At 36.5% G+C, this 20299-nt stretch overlaps 1 protein-coding gene across 2 annotated transcripts in view; it reads left to right on the top strand.

Moving 5' to 3' along the window:
* CCDC178 (coiled-coil domain containing 178) overlaps positions 1-20299 on the top strand; it is a 622621-nt gene that overhangs the window by 262476 nt on the left and 339846 nt on the right. The window lies entirely within an intron of this gene.

Genomic DNA, 20299 nt, shown 5'->3' with positions numbered 1-20299 from the left:
TTCTTCAGTAAATCTTCATATTGGCCCTTTTATTTAACCAGTTTGGCCCAATCCATCCTGTCTTCCCTTGTATCCCTTTCTTCAATTGTGCCAACAGGTCGCAGGAGATGCTCCTAACTTCATATGCTGTCAATGTTGCTTATTTTTTATTATAATGGAGGGATCAACATGGAGATGTCATTGGAAATCTTCTAGAAAGTTTAAAAATGCATCAATAATTTTTTTTAAAGTAAAAAATTACCAAATAGGTTATTGCAGTTCTCTGAAACTATCTCAAACTTGTCTCAGTGGTGAAAATGTAGTTGTTCTCAAACATACTTTTTAGTGTCTTTAAAGAACAAATTATTTTTCTGGTGAGTACTCCTTGCTAAAGGACAAGCACATAGGTGATATTTTATAATTACGTCTTCAAAGCAGTGGTATTATTTCAATTAAACTCATTCAATATGATTCATTTGTGCCAAGCCTTGTTGACTAAAGAATAGTTTCTACTTGAGAAGTATGCGATCTATTAAGGGATTCACATCTAGCAAGTTTTTTGTAAAGTAAGAAGAGGGTGAGAACTGGACCTGTGATTTCATTTGTTCAGGAAACTCTCAAAGGAGGACATTCCCTCTATCAATGCTTGCTAGTAGCTTTTCTGCAGCTAAAAGAGCTTTGGAGAGTTGCCTAGGACATTGAGAGGTTGAATGGATAACCCAGAGTCACCCAATCACTCTGTGTCAGAGGTAGGATTCAAACTTAGACTCCGAGGCCAGTCTCTTATTCTGTGCAACATAATGCCTCTCTAGGATATTAGAAAAAAGTCAGTGGCTTAAGATTGTGTATTTCCTGTATTTCCTACTTGAAATCACAGCATGTCAAGTGCTTTCTGTACATACCTGTGCTGACATATGTCAAGTACTTTGGCAAACCTCAAACATTATATAAATATTAGTTATTATTTTATGATTATAAGTAGCCAGTGTTTGTAACTTATTATTTAATTGTAGTGTGAATAATAACTTTGTGAATGGTCCAAAATATTGAGAAACCGGCTAAATGTGACCCAGATCTTTAGGTCAAAGAAACAGAGTTCTTTTCCATGTGTTTGAAAGTGTTTTCAGGTATGGGCTTTTTCTGTTTGTTGTTTGTGTGACATTCAGAATAATTATTCTTGCCAGAAATTGCCTGAACCTACCCCTTTCTAAGTTTGAATATGAACTGTTACATAATCTTTGGTCTGTAGCTTAGTTTTTCATAAGATGATATTAAGTTAAAATGTGCATATATATTTAATACATGTATGTTAATTAAATATGTTTTTATAAGTTTATTATATGTATATATGCACATATAAATATATGTATATTGTATATATTTATTATATGTGTGTATGTATATGTAAATATATAAAATAAGATGGACATGTATATATACACATATATAATAAAACATATCCTATGTATATATATACATATACGTACTGAATATCATCTATGTCTGCATCTATAGCTGGAGCTTTCTTTAGCGCTTTTGGCAGCTAGGTGGTCCAGTGGATAGAGCATTGGACCTGGAGTCAGGAAGATCTGAATTCAAATGTAGCCTGAGACACTTTCTAGCTTTGCGATCCTGAGCAAGTCAATTAATCTAGGTCTGACTCACTTTCCTCTTTTGTAAAATGAAGATAATAATGGAACCACTTCTGAGTGTTGTCCTGATGACCAAATGAGATAATATTTGTAAAGCACTTAGCAAAGTGCCTGGTACATAGCAGGTGCAATAGAAATACTAATTCCCTTTCCTTCCTCCTCTTAGAGTCCACTCTTGTTGGAAAGCATTAGTAAAATCAAATAATTCAACTATGTTGAATCAGCAATAATATTCCATGAATCATTTCTGTTCCTAGTTTATAATTGAAGCCAATGCATACACTCAAAAGCTATTACGTTCTTGTACTCATCTTAGGAAAAGAGATGCAGAAAAGAGCAAAGAATTGTACTTACATTTTCACTAAGAATGCTTGGTGCCATCTAGCGGCCATTATCAGTGAAACTTTTTGTTGATTCACTTACATATATGGATCTCAATTCTTTGAGGCACCAGAAAATTGTGTACATTTGACTATATGGAATCCATATTCTCAAAGGGCAATTGACTTTAAATTCTGATTGGCATACGACAATAATTAATTTGGAGCATGAGAATCAGAAAAGTTCTTGGAAATTGTTTTGTCTGATCCCTTCATTTTACAAATGAGCTGAGGCCCAGAAAGGTTAAGTTATTAGTGTAAAGTCACACAGGTAGAACGTTCCAGTCCTCAGATTTGAATTTAAGTTTTCTAAATCTCCAAATCCAGTGAGCTCACCTCTGTACTATTCTAGATTTGATCTTTTCCTACAATATAGTATATGGCCAACTACACTTCTTTAAGATATACATATATTATTTCATTTTGCCTTCAAAATAGCCCTGTGAGGTCTCTTCTGTAAATGCTATTATGTGAGTGGAGTGCTGAGCTCAGAGTCAGGAAGACCTTAATTGCAATCCTACCTCTTATACATACTTGCTATATGAATGGGCAAATCACTTAATTTTGTCTCAGTTTCCTCAACTGTGGCATGTAAAATGAGGTTAATAATAGCACCTATCTCCCAGGGTTATTATGAGAATCAAATGAGATGATCTTTACAAAGTACTTAGAATAGTGCTTGTCCCATAGTAGGCAATATATTATGATTATACCCCTTTTTGGATGAACAAGCTGAGACTCAGAGGAATTGTGACATACATTGTGACAGTTACACAATTAATATGTATTGTTGGCAGAATTGAAACCCAGGTCTCACTTTACTCTGAATCCATAGCTTTTGAGAGCTCAGCAAGTATGAAAGCATTTACAGACTTTAGTAGACCTAATACGAAGAAAATAAGTGGCCAAAAAGTCGTAAATAGGAGGGAGAAGAAGAAATAATAATTTAAAAACTGAAAGTTCTCTTACTTTGTAAGGGAGGGAATAAACATCTATGTAGCATCTCCCATGTGACAAGCATTTTTGACTATTATCTCAATTTGATCCTCACAACAACCCTGGGAGGTAGATGCCACTAACCCCATTTAACAGTTGAGGAAACTGGGGCAAACAGAGGCTAAATGTTTTGCTCACGGTCACACAGCTAAATATTCAAAATTGTTAAAAGTTATGTTTCACGATGACTTTGTACTGTATTTATTAAAGTTGCCCATTTTGACAATTGCTTAGATATATTAATTGTGCATCTGTACCATGTGTGACCCAGTCTTAAAGGTAAGTTGTGACATGTATGATTTCTGTACATTCTGGTGGAGCTGATGATTAGAGACTCCTCTCTCTAGCAATCTAGTTAAATATAGTTCTTAGGTATTATTGATTAACCTAGTAGAGAAACTTTATGTGGTACGAGATCATAGTCCATTGTCATCCCTGTTTCCATTCAAATTAATTCATCTCAACAATCTTTATGTGCCTGCTCATGCAAGACACTAAGTATGATTAAAAATTTTTGCCCTCAAGAAGTTTACATTTGACTGTGTATACAGAATGTACACAAATACATAAAAACAAGATTTGGTTGAGAAGGAATAGGGCACAAAGAGCTAGAGGAGATTAGAAGGCTTCCTTTATGAAATGGCACATGAGTTGAGAGGAAGCTAAGGATTCTGAAGACAAAAAGTGAGGATTACAGATTGAGGCTACCACCACTCCAGACTGTGGGACTCAAAGGCCTTTAGAGGTAGGGAGATGATGTGGCTAGGATCATAGATGTAGAACTGGGAGGAACCTCAGTGGTCAATTGGTTCAACCCCCCTCATTTTCTGGGTGGAGAAAATGAGGCATGGAAAGACAGAGTGACCTTCCCAAAGTAATATAGGCAGTGAGGGTAGGATGCCAAGTTTGGGAAGCAGCAAAGCAGCCCATTGGCCTGGAATGTGGTTGTGGGATGTTTGAAAAGGTAAGTTGGAATGAGATTGAGAATTCCTGTAAAATGATAATCAGAGAGTACGTATTTTCTATTAAAAGCAATAAAGAGCTACTGAGGATGCTTAAAGTTGATGTTGTTCTTCTTTCATTCACAGAGTACCAATGACATTAGTAGGGTGATGACTTATGGATGAACTGGATTTAAATGAGGCAGAGCTGTTCAAAGTCATCAGCCTCCCTCCTTCCTCCAGAGTCATTCTAATCCATTGGCAAGTCATAAGCCAAGACTTTTGGTAGTAACTCATGATGCAATGGCCTTGGCCTTTCTAAATTAAGTCATCATGGGGAAGTCACCTTTGCCTCTCTGAATCTCAGAGATTTCTACCCTACTGTTGGTTCCTTATAACTCTGTGAAACATACACACACACACAGATGCACATACACACATACATATGTATGTGTGTATGTTAAACTTAGCTGGATTCAATGATGTAGCGACTCATGTGATTGCTGTGTAAGTTTGAGAAAATCACAATCTACAAGGAACTTCTTTTCCTTCACAATGAGAAAAATCAATATTACATAATTATATTAGTATTTATTAACTTGTGATCCATTTTTACCCTTCTGTTTTCTGTAAAGGCCCAACTCCTGTTAATGTCAGTCAGTCTCTGAAGGGTATGGCTGATTGATGAGATAGTCCCTAGACCTCAAGGCCAGGACCCCACCCAACTAGGAGTTGCATTTCTATCTAGAGTATAAACAAAATCCAACATGGGGGAACTCTCACCCTTGGAAAATGAATCCCTCTTCTTGGTCCCCTCCATTAGAATCTAGGTGACACAGCTTGTGAAGTAGGAAACGATCCAGAGAGATCTGAATGGAGATGACTGAAGGCTGCTGAGTCTCATGATCAGGAGGAGTGAAGATGTTTAGTTTACTTCCTCATTAAATGTCCACCAATCAAAGTTGATTTTTACTTCTTAGAGAAACTCCCTTATAGAAGTCATTTAAGGCATTTCAGAGCCTCCTTTGGCATCTCCACTGACCATCAATTTATTGATTGCTGTCTGGGCTAATTACTTAGAAACTCTGCTTCTCGGGATTTCCATTCATTTCAACAATAAAGTGAGGGTGTTGTCAGAGCTTCTTAAACTTTTTCCACTTTTGACCCCTTCAGTGCTTCTTCAACTATGGTTCATGACCCAATATGGGAATACATGACCTCTAAGTCCTCTTCCAACTATAAATCTATGATCCTTACTTTAAGTAAACATTAGGAAGATTAATTTTTGCTTGGGGATTTAATCATAGGATCACAAATGTGGAGAAGTAAGGGTCTTTGGAAGTTATTTAATCCAAGCCTTGAATTTTATAAATGAGGAAAATGAGACCTATAGAGGTTGTGACTTGCCTGTATTCATACAGATAGTAAATATCTGCAGGTCCCTTGACTCCAGGCCATTTATTTTTCCAATGATTATGGCATCATACCACTTTCCTCGAACCTTTGTTAAATCATTCACAAACCTACCTAATTAAAATGTGGCCATCTGTTGGATCTGGACATTATGTCATAGATCCCTCTCATCACTGACTTACTTTTTAGAAAAGTCTATAGGATCAAAGGATCATAAATCTGGAAGGGACCCCAGATGTCATCTAGTATAGCCCCTTTAATTAGTAGAAATTAAGGCCCACCCATAACAGTATGACGCACTTAAGGTAACACAGGTAATACAGGACAGTCACCTATATCTTCAGACTCTAAATACAATGCACTTACGTTGTCTTCTTACATTTTTAAGTCATTTTTTCAGTTTTGTCCAACTCCTTTTGACTCATGAGTTTTTTGTTTTTGCAAAGATACTGGAGTGGTCTGCCATTTACTTCTCCAGCTTATTTTACAGATGAGGAAACTGAGGCAAACAGGGTTAAGTGAATTACTCAGGGTCATATAGCTAGTAAGTGTGTGAGGCCAGATTTGAATTAAAAAAGATGAATCTTCCTGACTCCAGGCCCAGGGCTCTATTCACTACACCACCAAGCAACCTTTTTATATACATATTGTTTTTCTCCAAATGATTAATATTTTCTTCACTCTCTTTTCAAATCAACAAAATTTAGCTTGGGAATGTAATAATTCTATATGTGAAATCTTTAATACTCATTTAGTAGAATGATTTCTTTGGAAGACAAACATTTGTTTGTTTTTAAAGCTGAACTTAGCCTTTTTGGGGAGAGTTTGGGATCCATTGAGCACCTCTTAATAACCTAGACCTGCCCAAGGATCTGTAAATGTTCTCACATGTAAGTCAAGCTTTGAAACAGTGTCAGCTCTCTCCTTTCTATTCAGACAAATTTTCGAAGGACAGGAAAGTAAATTACTGACATTTTAGACCATCAAGCCTTGATAAAGTCCTGCTTCAGCTAGCACTGTTAACAAAGGCACGTGCAAAATGACATTACATCTTAGTAAAGATTATTATAGAAAAGTGCTAAGGTATTGGTGAACATAACCAAGAGATTTTAAAAACTCAACAGATCTAAACTGTACCTGAGCAGTGCTGATTAGCATAAAGACTTAACTAGCTCCCTCTCATATGTATAAAAATTAGGAGTGGGAAAGACCTTTTTCTATTCTCTTGTTCATTGCCTAGCCTGAGGTGTGCAAGATTCTTGTGGTTTTATCAGGCAGGTCGGCATATTTAACTTTTTCCCCAAATGAATTTAATGTTGAATAAATTAGGGACCAGTATTATTATAATGAAAGTAAGCCCATGACTAAATATTTGACAAAAAGAGGGTTGTTTAAAGTTACAAAACAATTTTTCCCTGTGTGTGTGTGTGTGTGTGTGTGTGTGTGTGTGTGTGTGTGTGCTGAACAAGGGTAGTGAGTTGTTCAGCTCTCGCTTTGTCTTTAATTAGCCGACTCAGTGACTTCCAGCAACGTGCTACACTGGGTATGTGTCCCAAGTTACAGGAGAGATTTTGGAATCTTGTTCCTTGCTCCTGGAAAGACTGAAAAATATCATGAATTTGACTTGCATGCTGTCCTGTGGGGCGTGTTGGTAGCATTATCCAAACAGCCCTCCTACTGTCTGATTTATTGGCTTAGAGAGAACTTGTACACCTGACCTCCTGAGGGAGCTGCATAGCTGAAATTTGGGTGCCATGAAGATAATAACAGTTTGAGAGAAAATGAAATAGGCTATAAAGAGAGAGAAAATGGAAAATATAAACTATTGTACAGTGTCATGTTCATTTACAGTACTATATAAAATAATGAAAATGTTTTTCGATAACCTTTGTTGATTTTTATAATGTGAAATACATTTTATGGAAAAAGACAATGAATGTGGAAAAAAAATTAGAAAACTACTTTTAGCATTTGACTTAAATTTGTGCATTGTTCATCATAGGTTTAGATTAGATAGAACATGCTTCTGGCTTTTATTTTTCATAGGTATCATTTCAGAAAATCAAATTTTGACTAATATTGACATATGATTATTGATTTTTCAGAGTTCTCAGAGACAGACAAATAGTTATTTGGTACAGATTGATAATGAAAGTGTAGAATGAAGAGGTAGCATGTTAATTCCTTACCTCTGTAACAATGGGGAAATCATTTTACATTTCGAGGCCTCAGTTTCTTCATCTGTAAAATGAAAGGGTTGGATTGGATTATATCCAAGGTCCCTTCCAGTTCTAAATCTATGATCTTAGAATTGTCTCTCCCTCATCCAAAAGGAGGTAGCATTCCCTCAGCAATTTTTTTATACATCAATGTTTAGAGTTTCTGTAATTTTATCAGTTTGGTTTCTTCCATCACTGAAACACTTAGAGGACATTTAGGTTTGCTGAGGACAAAACAAAAAATGTATCACCATGTGGTCAACCTGGTGATGTGTTTCTCCAAAATATAGCTAGGCTTGTCCTTAGAGAATAGTTAATTCACATTCCTGTCCTCAGAGTCTTTCAAGACTGTGAAAGGTGGTCAGAAGTCTTATTCAGCTGGCCTCATCTACAGGAAATCAGTGTCATCTGCACAAAGAGACATTGGTGGTGGTGATGGGAGAAACCTTAATGGAAGCATTTCTTTGTATTTGCACTTATTTCAAATCTGTCTCTTGCCAATATACACTATCAACTGCACCATGACATAATTAATAGGAAAGAGTACATGTATGCTCCTGGATAGAAATGGAACAAAACAGATTTCTGGTATGACTATTTTTGCCTGTTACATAAAATTCAAACTTGGTCTCTAAATCAGAAATATGCCATAGATGTTGAGTAGATTGTAAGTTCTTTGAAGGCTAGACCAATATCTTCTCTACCTTTATATCCCTTACATCACTTAGCATAGTATCTTATACCTGTTGGGCACTTAATTTGTTGTATATAAACTGTATTCTCAAGAAATTTGGGCTTGTAAATCAAAGATTGGATTATATTTATACAAATATATTTGGTTTTCATCACTGACAGATAAAATGGGGAATAATAGGCATGATATATTAAGAAACATACAATGAGAAGCAGTGTAGTATAGTAAATTAAGAGATGGCTTCAGAATTAGAAAGATCCTGGTTCAAGTTCTGCCTTTGAAACTTATCGGCTTTGTGACTCTCAACAAAGCACTTAATCTAGCTGTGCTCTGGGCAACTCTAGAAGGCAGTAAATTGCCAAAAGGAACCCTAATGTCATTGGTAGAGGAATGTTCCCTCATTAGCATTTCTCAATACTACTGATGTCACAGGTTCAGAATTCCCCTCTTCACCATATGGAATCCGAAAAATAATTATTATTAATATAAATTTAAACTTCTTTTTGTTTAACTGTTTTAGAGAATTATGCTCAAAATCACACTTTAGAAACTGCTTAGGAGAGAGACGATAGTGTGTCACTTTGCACTCAAGTATTTCCCAGGAGGCATATTACCACAACTGAAATATTATGTTGAAATATTATGAAATGTATATAGAAAAATGATCCATACCACAACCCTTAATGGCAAATACATAGACCTAGATTTTTACAGATCCATAACTAGCATGGGAAATATGGAACTTTGTCTCAGGGTGCTGATGCATGAGAGGGCACACTTCCTATGTGACTACGACTGCCATTTTTCCTTCATGGTTGTCTGATGTTATACAGACTAACTACCCCCAGGTAACATGACCCAAAGAGTTCTGTTGCCTCTCTACCAAGGTTTCTCCTTAAAGGACTGAGGAATGAACTCTCTGAGCAACCATATCCATCTTCTACCAGTTTATTGACATGGGTAAGTTTTCCTTGTTTCCCTTTCTTTCTTCACTTAACTGGATTTTCCTAGCCAGTTATAGCTCTTAATGTTTAATTCTACAAAGTCTAATTATTTAAATCAACGAATGAATATCAGAAATAATTGAACTTGTTATTCTTTATTATGTAAGATTACACACTTGTTAATTAAAAGATCAAAGTTATAAGAAAGGGTATTTTTATATAATCTATCAACCTCTATCTATGGACATTTATTACATACTTATTATGTATCAAGTACTTTTTGCTGAAGATACAAAGTAAAAACAACTCCTCTATTCTTAGTCACCGTAACATTCTCCATCTATAAATCAAAGAATCCTTGCCATATGACATCTTAAAAATTTAGTTAAAATTTTGAATCACAAATTGGAGCAATTAAATGGTGATTATGGTATCTATCATCATTCCCAGAGCAATAATTTTCAGTTTTCACCTTAATGAAATGAACACATAAAAGAATTTGCTCCTAGTTGTGATGGTTGTCCCTGAAGCTGGTCATTTGATTGGGCTTACTTTTATATCAGAACTGGGATTTGAATTGTCCCAGAATTCTATTTTCTTTGCCAGTGTATCTTATAATCAAGATATTGGGAATCTCTAAACAAAATAATCTTTGGGGTGCTCTTTCTTTAAAAGTGATGTTTTTGGTTTTTTATCTAGTTGAGGAATTGCTTAACTCATTATGTCTGAGATACAGGTTGTAGGTGTTGTTATTTTAAATCAACAATAACCTAGTTTGTACCTATCATCACATACCACTTTACTTTAGATTCATTGAATAGACCAATGACAGTCCAATGACAGGAAAATGATTGAGGCTTAGCTTGTTTTAAAGTTCTACATTTAGGGAATGGCTGAACAAGTTGGGGTATATCACTCTGATGGAATACTATTATATTATAAGAAATGATGAGCAGGATGGTTTCAGAAAAATCTGGGAAAACTTATAGGAACTCATGCAAAGTGAAGTGAACAGAACCGGGACACCATTCTTCACAGTGACAGCAACATTGTAACAATGTGCAGTTGAGAAAGACTAAGCTACTCCAATCAAGACAATCATCCAAGACTATTTCAAGGAAACCCTGATAAAAAAAAAAATGTTTTCCACCTGCACAGAGAGCACTGGAGGACTCTTAAGTGCAGATTGATGTGTGCTTTTGAAAAAATTCTTTATTTTTCTTGCTATTTGGAGGGAGGGGATGCATTTTCTTTTGTAACATGACTAATATGGAAATATGTTTTGTATGACTTCATATGTATAGTTGATATTTTTTCTCAAGGGTTGCAGGAGGGGCAAAAAAGAGGGAGAAAATTTGGAACTCAAAATTTTGAAAAGTGAATGTTAACGTATTTACATATAATTGAGAAATATTTAATGAAATAAGAATATATTTAAATAATAAGGTACTACTTTTGCTAGGTTCATAGAATTAGATTTGGTCCATATAATTAATCCCTGGTCCTACAACATCTCTTTAAGGAGTCCTTTGTTTAGCCTCTAGCTGAACAACTCTAGTGTTGGGGAGCTCATGGCTTCTGAAGGCAGTGGACAATGCTAATTAGTTAAAAATTTCTTCTGTATACTTCAGTCCTTAAATGGCTCTGTAATCGCGTTGATATAGATGTTCTCTCCAATGAATGCCTTCTCATCCTGTGGAACTCATTTGTATCATTCCATTAATCCCACTGGGAGATCCAAAAAATTCTTCTTTGGACTGAACACAATATGCTTCCCTGTGACTTTTGCCCACATGCTCTTAGTCCTTTCCATTGGGGACACAGAAAATGTCTAATTCCTCATTCACATGATAACTTTCTAGAGTTTTTAAAAACAGATGCCAGTTCTGTTGTATCCTGTCTCCTCTAAGCATTCATTCATTCATTCTTTCACTAAATATTTATTAAGTATTTATGTAAGTATGAAACTCTGTTTTAGTACTTCAATATCATCCCTTACCTGCATTGTCACCCTTTAAACTCCCTCGGTATCTGGGGCCTCTTCAGCCTGGAATTTTTTTTTTTCTGTGTCGTCTGCCCCCATTAGAATGTAAACTCCTTGAAGTCAGAGTTGATCTCTCATTTTTCTTGAACTGGTATCCTTAGAACTTAACAGAGTGCTTCGTACAAAGTAATTGCTTAATAAAGGCTTATCGTCTTCCTTTATACTGTAGAACCAACATATGAAACAGATCTTGGGTCTCCCGTCCCAATTTTCACATGATTTTCCTTTACCTTGCCATTGTAACAGCCTACAAGACTTAATGTTGGCTGCAGGGACCTATGAGCAGCTCGGCAGTACAGTAGATAGAGTGCCAGTTCCTGAACTCAGACTTGGCCTCAGACATTTAATAACTGTGTGACCTTGGGCAAGTTACTTAATCCTGTTTTCCTCAGTTTCCTCATCTGTAAAGTAAACTGTAGAAGGAATTGCTGAACCATTCTAGTATCTTTGCCAAGAAAACCCCAATGGGATTGTGAAGAGTTGAAAACGACGAACAACTACAATTGGGACTTATATAATCTGCTTACAACAGACTCTTTTTGTTTTACTGTTTTGAATTGTTTATGTAACCTGCTTACCTTCTATCTCTCTTATTTATCTAAATTTTAGTGCCCAATTCCCCTGTTTTGATTCATTAAGCCTTAGTTGTTGCCTGTGCTACAATACTTGATCCTTATTGGTTCATTCCTTGGGCCTACAAACTGATGAGTATATCTGTGGTGACTTAGGCTGCATGGTCTATAAAAAGTTTATACCAACTTTCATTCCTTGGGTAACCTTAGCTAAGGGCCCTTAGTCCCAAATGATGCCTCTGTGTGGTATCTCTCAGTGAGTGAAAACCCTAAAGGTATCTAAGACACTTGTGTGTATACACTGTGTACTGTCACACTGTATGAGCACTGAATGTGGCCTTTGCAACGTAAGGAGGCTAAACCAACTCATAAGCTGCTTCCCTTGTCTATAAAATGACAATAAATTGCTGTTATTATCCAGCAAGTATAATGTGTGGCATATCCATTAGGTGGCACTACACTTAAGCCACCAACCAAATGGTCTCATCAGAGTCTCTCTGGCACATGAATAGGAGAACTTCTTATTCTACCATGCCACTTGGTGGAGGCATTGAACAATTTAAGGCTTGCTGTCCATGTTCATAATTTAGTTAGAGGAACTTATGGAATATTTGTCTGCATATTATAAATAGGAAATCTATGGTTCTAGCTTACATAACTTTCATCTGGAATTTCTCTGTCAAGGATTTCCTATATTTACTGGACAAAGGTACTCAAACAACTGTAGTCATATTTTTTATTTGACATAGCAAAAATGAAAGGAAATAACTTCTACATGATGTCCCTACCCTACTTAACCTCCCACAACTTCCTCTTATGCCGGCAGGTTGTAGAAAGGATTAAAATAAGTTTTTACATCCTAGGGAACATACCTCAGGCTCAGGAACTATGCCAAAGAAAGAAGGGGAAGTGCAGAGGAAAAAGAGCTATTTCATTAGCCCAGAGGATTTTAAATTGCTGATAGTTCCTGCAACTCCAGATTTGCCTTTGCTACATGCAAGACAGAAAGGAACTCTGAATCTGAAGGAGAGTGCTCTTTGTTCCTCAGGCAACAGGAGTAATAGTGGTCTATGGCTGGTGCTATCTACATGGACTTTGTCAAAGCGGGAGTTCATTATTACCCACTCACAGGTCTTGTAATTTCCCAATGTCTGACAATTTTGTTTCCTCCTGTGAGAATTTTTTGGGGGCCCTAGGCTCCCCATAAAGATGAAATAGCATTATAGAAATAGTCACAACATTTCCATGCCTCTAAGAGTTAAGAGACAGTCTGATGGCACAATGAATAGAATGGTGAACCTTGAATCAGGAAAACCTGAGTTCAAATCCTACCAGAGACACTTACTAGTTGTGTGGCCCTGGACAATTTACAAACCTTCACAAAGCTCCGGTTTCCTTATCTGTAAACTGAGGACTGTAACATCTCTCTCCCAAGGTTGTTGTGAGGATCAAATGAGAAAACATGTGTGAATATGCTTTACTTTGCAATATTTAAAGGGCTGTATAAATGCTATATAAGTGCAAGCATTATATCCATCTCTTCCAAAGGTATTCAGGGTAATCAGACCTTCCGACTTCTTACTGGGATTTACACCATTGTGAAATACTGTGTTGCCCTTTGCATGGAAATAACAATGAAATTATGTATCTTTGGTTTCACTTTCACTCTGCAATGCCAGCAAGGTTTCTTGTTGCAGAGATGGGCAGTCTTGATGAGGGTAAGATGTGACTGTCTTTGGTCCTCCAACCATGATTCTCTGAGTTTCCTACAGGGCACATCTATTAGGTCTTGATAGTCATATGCCACACAGAAAGACCAGAATTCATTGATATCATCTCCTATTGATAGCATCTTCACTGTTGGTTCTAATGATGATGTGGATCTTCTCTTTGCCAAGGCAAGCTCCTCTACTTATACATTTGATCCCACTGCCTCTGATATCCTTTGCCAGCTTGCCCTAATAAACACTCCACCCCCAATTTAATCTCCTCCTATCAACTGCCTCCTTCTCTGCTGCTTATAGACATACCACTCCATTAATCAATAATCCTATATCTTCCCTCCATTTTTCAAACTCCTAAAAATATTTACCATTATTACCTCCACTTCCCTTTATTCTCACTTATTTTTCAATACCGTGTAAGTCTGCCTTCTCACTTGATCCGTGATTTGAAATTGAACCCTCTAAAGTTGACTCTGATCTCTTAAAGGCTAATAGTTTTTTCTTAAATCCTCATCCCTTTTCACCTCTCTGTACCGTTTGACATAGTTCACCACTGTCTCCTCCTCAATACTCTCTTATTGGATTTTCATGATATTGCTCTCCCATCTTACTTGAACATTCCTTCTCAGTCTAGGCTCTATGCCCTAGAACACAAAGTAAAGTGCATGTCATGTCATCATTTCTCTGATGGAATGGTCTTCTTTGGCACCCTAGACCCTCTTTTATTCTCTCTCAGTGACGTCATTGGCTTCCAAGGTTTCAGTTACTATCCTTATGTCAAAGACTTCTAGATCACCATTCTTTTTCCTGTGCTCCAGCCCCACATCACAAACCATCTAGGGGACATTTTGAACTGGATGTCTCATAGATATCTCACATTCAGCTAGTCCAAATCAAAATTTATTACCTTTCCCTCCCTTTTTCAAAATCTTCTATTATTCTTGAGGATATCATCAACATCCTTCTAGTCCCACAGATTAACAACCTCAGAGTCATACTTAGTTACTCATTCTGCTTTACCCTATGTATCCAATCAGTTTGTCTTGTTAACCACATCTACACCCTGGCATTTGGCTCCTTCTTTTCACTCATATGTCAAGCCATCTTGTTAGACACTCATAATCCCCCTTGTAGACTATTGCCATAGTCTCCCAATTGATTGCTCTGTTTCTTGTCACCCCCACCCTGACTCTAATCCAACCTCCATGTTTTCACCAAAGTGATGCTACCAATGTACAGGTTGGAATCGCTTCTCAAAAAGCCCTACGTGACTCTAGTGTCAAATACAAACTCCTCTGTTTAACATTTTAAGACCTTCCAAAGTTGGCTCAATTCTATTTTCTCAGGCTTATTATATGCTACAAGTCCTTTATACCACTGCAATTCACCTGAATTGACTTTCTTACTGTTCTTCCCATGAAGTGTTTAATTTCCCATCTCTGTCCCTCCATAATTGGAATGTGCTTTTTCCTTGTCTTTGCCTCTAATAATTCCTGGTTCCTTTGAAAGCTCAGCTCTAGTGGCACCTCCTAAGTATTAACGCCTTTCTGATTCCCTCTAGATGCTAGAATCTTCCTCCTGAAATTACATTCTATTTACTTTTTATGTATTTACAGATATATATTTAAATATGTACACTTTTTTTTTCTCTTGATGGAAAGTTCCTTCAAGAGAAGGATGGATTTATTTTTATCCTCAGACCCTAGTACAGTTTGACTTATAGCAGATAATTAATAAATATTTACTGATTGGTTCTACAGACTAAGATGCCATCTGGGAATTCACCTCAAGAGAGATGAGAGATTCTCAAGAATGAAATTCTGACAATGTAAATAGTTTTGATAAAGAAGAAAAAGGGAGACGTTTAATGACAACCGTATACTTACCCAGGGTTATTATGGACCAGTTTAGACAAATACCAAAGAAAGAAGTAAAGAAAATTAACTACATCCACACAAAATAGTGGTACACCCTATTTATTTATTGTTTTAAATACCAGAATTTTTAAAGCTTTGAACGACCTGACTCTTGTAGTGAATGAGTGCCAGTAGAAAATAGAGATGGAGCTACAGACATAGCATATGTAGATTTCAGCAAGGTATCTGATAAATTTTCCTATAGTAATTTTATGACCAAAATAGTAAGATGTGTGCTAGAGGATCATATAACTAGTTGGATTTGGAACTAGTTCATTCAGTTGAATATTGATTTATGGATCTATATTAACTTGCATAGAAATAAGAGTGCTTGAAAGTGACTGGTAAGGAAAATACCACTAGGAAAGGAAGTAGATATTTATTGTTTAAGTTGTTTTAGTCATGTCTGACTCTGCATGATCCCATTTAGGGTTTTCTTGGCAAAAATACTGGAGCGGTTTGCCATTTCCTTCTCCAACTCGTTTTATAAATGAAAGAATTGAGGCAAACAGGATTAAGTGACTTGGTCACATAGCTGGGAAATGTCTGAGGTCAGATTTGAATTCAGGAAGATGTTATCCTGACTCCAGCACTTTATCCATTGTACCACCTAGAACCCCAACCTAGTGTTTATTAAATGCTTACTGTGTTTCAGGAAGTGAGCAGAACAGTCAGAGAGAGACTTAACTAAGTTATGGCTACTAGGGGAAGGAGGTAATGACAGTGGCTTCCCATTTTAGCTAGGTTTTCCTGATAAGTAGGTGCTAAGCTAAATTGTTTCTAATCTACTGAAGAAATACAAGCTGTCAGCATATTATAAAGTTTGGTGCCCTGGTAAAAAGCCCTGACAGATAAGCCTTAGCTTCTGTTCTGCTCTTAGAGCAGAGAGTCTTCACATCAACATTCTTTGATTTGCACCAAAATTACTAAGATGAAATTTCCAGTCAGGAAATCCTTACTGCATACTTATAATTGTAGGGATTCTGAGGAGAGTGAATACGTCCCCTATCATTTAGGAATAAATTAAGGTATAAAGACAAAATTTTCCTCCAGAGGCCCCTCTGGTATATGTGTTAACAACAACACCAAAACACTTTCCATTACATTGGCATGGTCTAATCTCATCTGGAGTATTGTATTTAGTTATAGATACTATACTCCAGGAGAGATAATCACACTGGCCAGGCTCTTCTGGTACCAAAAATCCTGGGTGGTCTCTTCAGGCTTTAAATCAATGATATTATGATACTCTCCATTGTTGATTTTGAACTCAGAAACGTATTGCCACATGGCAATCACCTGTAATGCTATTTAGGAGATACAGAGTTCAAGCTACAGCTCTGTCATTTACTACATATGGCTATGGATTAATCGTTACCCCTTCCAGAGCCTCAGTTTTACTCAATGAGGGCCATTGAACTGGAATATTTAAGTCCATTATAGCACTAACATTCCATAAATAGATAATTAGAAAAGAAAAGTAAATGGAGTTCAACTGAGAGATTAGGGACAAGTAAATGGATTTGGAAACCATACATGAAGTGGTTGAGAACAAAGTTGTTCACATGACCAGCTGTGCAAATGAGTGAATTCTCTTAGGGGATAATATAGAAGAAAAAGGAGGAAAATAGGGCATTTCCATGTTGAATTAGACAAAGAAGGAGAGTTTAAATGATCAAAAATATTACCAAGAGGTTGAGAAGATTAAATATGGAATTCTAATAGGTCTTTGCACTTGGCAATAAGGCTCATTGATAGGTATCAGTGAATTTTCAATCAAATGGAAAGAAAGAACCCAAAATTTTAAGGGAATAAGTTGAGAGGATATGAAAATTATGTGACTTGATCAGGATCCCAAAAAGACAGTAGATGTGCTTTATATGGTTGAGAAATGGAGTGAATTCAAGGAGAGAAATAGGAAAGTGAGTGTAGGAGTCAAACAATATTTTTCAGCTTAGTGTAGAGGATTGTGTTTGCATCTCCAACACCTAGCACAGTGCCTGACCCATAGCAGATGCTTAATAAATATCTGTTGACTGATTTTAAGATGGAGAGGCAAGAGCGAGTTGAAAGGAAACAGAATTATTGGAGAGAAGATAGCTTAAGTATGTCAGATATCTTCAGAAGTGGATGGGGAGGAGAACTAGAGAATTGAATCATGGAATCTCAGAACTGGAATAAGCCATAGAGACAGTTTCTTTAGTCGACTTCCTATATGACTCAAATTTCCTCTAAAATATCCCTGACAAGTGAATATACATAATCACTTGATTGTCATTTTTGGAAATAATTTGAGTGAAAAATAATCTCCTGAGTCATATTATTCCATTTTTTGACAGGTCTAATTGTTAGAGCTAGTTTTCCTTGCATTGAGACCAAATCAACTTCTCTACAGCTTTTCTCCATTGCTCTTGGGTAAGCCTTCTGGAGCCAAGCAGAGCAAATCTAATACCTTTTCTATGTGGTTATCCTCCAAAAACTCGAGGATAGGTAATCATGTCCCTTCAAAGACTTCCCTTCTCAAGGTTAAAGATCCTCAGTTCCTTTAACTGATCCTTGGGTGACAGGATCACTATCCCAATCACCCTCCTAGAGATTTATCAACATGTTTTTCTAAAATATGGCATCCAGAACTGAATACAGTCCATATCTTGTTTGATTAGTACAGATTAGAGCGGGACTTTTATTCCCCTTACTTTCAACATTATCCATCTAAATGCAGTCTGAGATTATATTTGTTATTGTTGGTATGGTTTTTGGTTGTTGTCATATGGAAACTGTAGTCCACCAAACCCCTTGACCTTTTTCTTTAAAAAACATTTTTGATACCTCATATCTCCATATCACTGCTATTTCTGAGTTAAAGACAAAAAATGTCCCTCTCCCTGCAGACTGAACCCTTCATAGTGGCAAAACAAAGAAAATACAAAGTACTGTCAATATAATGATCACATCAGACCATGTATACAACATTTTGATTTAGTAGTTCCCCTCTTTATTGTCATAAGAAGGAAGGTATGTTCATTATCTGTTCTTTGGAACCTCTGTCAGCTTCTCGATTATTTCCTCTTCAGCTTTCTTTTAGGGACTTTTCCATTTTCCACTGGTGTGGTTATTATGCCTATTGGGTTCTAATTTTGCTCAGCATCAGTTCATACAAATCTTTCCATGTTACTACAGATTTTGGCCACTATCCAAAGTGGGATAATTATTCTCAAAGGGGAAAACTCCCAGGTTTGGACCCAGTTCACAGGATCCCAGTCTTTAGAGGCTCCCTGAGCCATGAGTTACATAGTACTGAGCCATTAACCACCGAACTTTGTAGTCCAGTCATTTGAACAAGTTCTGAATATTCCCAAGCAATGCTACCATGAGAGACTGTCAAATGTTTTGCTAAAATCCAGGAAAATTATGCCTATAACATTTTTTTTTGGGGGGGGGGGTTCTACTAGTCTGGTAACTGTCAAAGGTCTAACACTGCTTAATAAAACCATCTTGGCTCTTTTTTACTAGTCTTTCAGTTTTTAGTTCTTTATTAACTATTCTTTTACTGATTTGGTCTACAATTTTATCAGGAGTCAAAGTCAAGCTCTTTGGCCTATATTTTATAAAATCTACTGTCTTTTTCTTTTGAATTAGGTCACTTGCCTTTAAGTTGTGGAACATGTTCATGTTGGGGAGATCTTAAAATGTTGCAAATGTCCCAAGCAGCTATTAGGGTGGTGTGTGTGTGGGTGTGTGTGGTTGTGTATGTGGGTATGTGTGGGTGTGTGTGTGTGTTTTAGCTGCCTCTATTTTCACTGTCTATATAGAATCGCTATTGGGTATTTAAGAAAGATACATGGGCATAAAATGACAAAAGTCAGACAAAATTCATTACCCATTTATATTCAAGTGTACTTTGTTAACCATTTGGTAGATACTACATTTGGGATTTAAAGGAATGCTTCCCTTTAAGTCGTTTTTAGCAGGACTAAAGGAAATACAGTAAAGTCATATTTCCTGAAATGTGCACCTGAAATGTTTTCTAAGTCTCCAAAGATTCCTTACTCATGGTGATCTGGGCAATTTATTATGAAAAAAAGTCAATAGTAATTATTACCATTTCTAATTATTATCAGTTTTTGCTTTCTTTCTGTGGCACCACTCAACAATGTGTACTTATGTTCTACTAACTCAAGTTTTGAAATTTGATCCTACTTAAATTTTTTTTTAGAAATTGGCCCAAAACAATCCATTAGAATATATAATATTTCTGGTACCGATTTTGAAGGCAGTTAACCAGTACCATTAAGGCAGCTAGCTGGTACAATGAATAGATCACTGACTCTAAAGTTAGGAAGACCTGAGTTCCAGTCCTACTTGAAATATTAGTTGTATGACCCCAGACCTCTTTCTGCTTCAGTTTCCTTAATTATAAAAAGGGGATAATAGTACCTACCTCCCAGGATTGTTGTAAGGATGAAATGAGATAATTGCAAAGTGCTCCGTAAACTTCAGAGGACTACATAAATTCTGTTATTATTTATTCTTTACAACCTGTAGGGATTGCTAGATACCTCCAGGCTTGTTGCAAGGATAACATGAGATGATATTTGTAAAGTACTTTGCAAACTTTAAAGGGCTATACAGATGTTAGCTACTACTACTATTTTTTTCTTCTTTATAATCTATAGGGATTGCTAGATAAGAAATTCAGTGTAAGAGCTTCCTCAACATACTTAATATAAAGTATTTTATTCTTAGACATGCCATTGCAACTATCACTTTTCCTTTCCTTTTTTCCTGGTTGAAGGCAATGAAGACCACCCCAGTTACCTTTACC

Source organism: Notamacropus eugenii, chromosome 4, assembly GCF_028372415.1.
Source record: "Notamacropus eugenii isolate mMacEug1 chromosome 4, mMacEug1.pri_v2, whole genome shotgun sequence".
NCBI classification, from domain to species: Eukaryota; Metazoa; Chordata; class Mammalia; order Diprotodontia; family Macropodidae; genus Notamacropus; species Notamacropus eugenii.
The sequence above is the reverse complement of the archived record's forward strand: the minus strand, read 5'-3'. Positions and strand labels throughout refer to the sequence as shown.